Source organism: Magnolia sinica, chromosome 17 (genome assembly GCF_029962835.1).
Source record: "Magnolia sinica isolate HGM2019 chromosome 17, MsV1, whole genome shotgun sequence".
NCBI classification, from domain to species: Eukaryota; Viridiplantae; Streptophyta; class Magnoliopsida; order Magnoliales; family Magnoliaceae; genus Magnolia; species Magnolia sinica.
In genome coordinates this window covers 35,188,819-35,191,421 of record NC_080589.1, presented here as the reverse complement: position 1 = coordinate 35,191,421, position 2,603 = coordinate 35,188,819, and positions in this window count along the sequence as shown.

Here is a 2,603-nt window from a genome sequence, read left to right as displayed (position 1 = left end):
GCACGTTGAAAGTCTGATTACCCTGAAACTATATGGATATGATCGCATTACTGGACTTGACAACCTCCTCGGAAATCAAGTCTTAATTGTGTCTAGAAATGCACAACTTGAGCCCGGAGCAAAGTGTGTGAGAAATGTGAAAATATTTAGAAATAAAATCCGAATTTAAGTAATTTGAGTCATGTCGCTTGCGGGTCAAATATAAGGATTCAGACCGTCAGAATCTGACCCAAATACACCCTTGGATCAGGAGAAATGTCCCACACATGTCGGTGTACTTGTGACCCTGATCGAGTGACGGTGACCGTTAAACTGAAACTGGTCCGCCACGGCTGATCTACAAACCCGATTAGAACGAAAACTCAGCCTGACCTAGATCTATGGTCAGGGAGCTTAAGTCCGACCGCATGTGGAAAAACGGCCACCAGAAGTGCTCCGTTGGATCGGAACAATCTGTATTTGGATATAACCTAAGTATACCTTGGCCCTAGGGCCATTTCCATCAATCCTGGGCCTATATAAGGACCTTAAACCCTCTCTCTCTCACCCCATACGAATTTAAGAAACCCTAGGGGAGAGAGAAGAGAAAAGAGGAAGGAAAAGAGAGTGAGAGTGAGAGTTGGAGATTCTTCCTGGGATTCGATCCTGCTACTCCACGCACTCAACCGCCGTTCCTGTATCGCTGTACAGGCGATTCTGACTCCGTACTTAGGTAAGAAAACCTAATCCTAACTTGTCTTAGGGTTTTCAACTATTTTAATAGATGAAATAGCTGACCTATTCCCTGGTATAGGTTATTGTGGTGCCATAGACAAGACTTAACTTTTAAAACTAAGTTCGCTACGAGTCTACCGGCGAAAGGTGCGAACTATAAATGTTTAGGTTATGGTTTTCAAGGCTTTCAATGTCAGTTAATGATTTATGACTGACTTGAATTGCTATCTCATGCTTAGACACGTTGTTTCCCGCACTTTACACACATATATGAACTATGTTGAAAATAGTGTATTCTTGTGTTTGTTGAAATGTTTGTATGAGTATGGATTCTGGTTATGGTTTTGCCATGATTAACTGTTGTAGTCATATGGTTGAGGTATACGTGACAATTCCTTAGTGTAAGGATTTGCCCTAATACGTGCTATCACCAACATACGCCATGTATGTTGGAATATGTAGTCTAAGTGTTTGTAGAAATGTTTGAATGAACAATTGTGTAATAAATTGTACTTTATATGGGCATTGAGAAGAGATTCTCAACTACCTTAACGATGTGTATGATTTTCTCCATGTAACTTATATTCTTTGTCTGTTTTACTTAGGGACTGCATATGTGTGAATTCATGTTTAAGTTAAAATCCATCAAATGCTCATATGTTAGTATGATTGGAATTGTTGATTCAATACTGTTCTGATTAGCTTGTATGATTATCTATTATAATTGAATATGTTTGGGACTACGGAATAGTCTAGGCAATCGGTAACAGGCATTGAATAGGTGGCTGAGGTTGTTTCGCCATATAGGACGTGATAGATGAATCCGAGTCGTACTTGGGATGTCGGTAGTGGTTAGGCCACACGGAGTGCTTACGCACTTCATGTCGATCAACTCAACGTGCGCTCGTACTAGTCAAGCTCGTCAAGTAACCTGATTGACCCGATGTTTGTTCACCATGTATGGACGCTACTGCTTGAATCTAAGGTACCAAACTCACCAGTGAAAACCCCCTTTAAACCTTGGTACCTCGATACGCTAAGACTCATGAGCCGGGCATGGTGGTATGAGACACCGTGGTCGAGCTGTCGGCCTACGCTGGGGTGACGAGCCTCCCCGTAGTGACCAGTGAGCAACCCAGACTCGTGAGCTGAATACGGTGGTATGGAACACTGTATTTGAGCTGTCGGCCTACACTGATAAGGTGAAGAGCCCTTTGTAATGACCTTGAGTGTATGCTAAGACTGCGTAGAGGCGACGAGCCCTTACGCAGCAACAAGGGTACAAACTAGGCCTGCACTGGTAAGGTAACGAGCCCTTTGCAGTGACCTAGAACCGTAACATCGTATGAGTTTACTAGGACTGACGACCCTAGAATGGATCATTGTTTGGAAATTGATATAAGGGAGTACCTTAGCTTCCCACTCCTGCTGTATGAAAAGGACTAATAAGAACTTGGTAATTATATTCATGCATCACATTGCATGTGCCGTTTGGCGATGTGTAAAGAGCAGGAGGAAGTGACTGACATGCGCGACCGTTAGATGAAGATCGCTGAGGGAGTGCAGGCGAGGGCATGCATCATTTATTCATACCATTCCTGCATTAATCAGAGTACTTAGGGATGTTCGATTGTATTACTTTATCATTATTGCTTGACTGAATTGATAACATGTTAACCTTTGCTTTATTGTTCTACTGAGTTGATCACTCACTCCCACGTTACAGGACGGTGTCTTGAACACCAACCAGACCCTGTTGTAGGTTTAGATGATGGGCGTAGCCGGACTTTGAGGATGATGAGGAGGTATTCTCATATAAGCAATATTTAGGCGGGTTCTCGTAGATAGTTCTGAATCAACGGGGCTTCAGGGTTATACTTGTAGTGGAC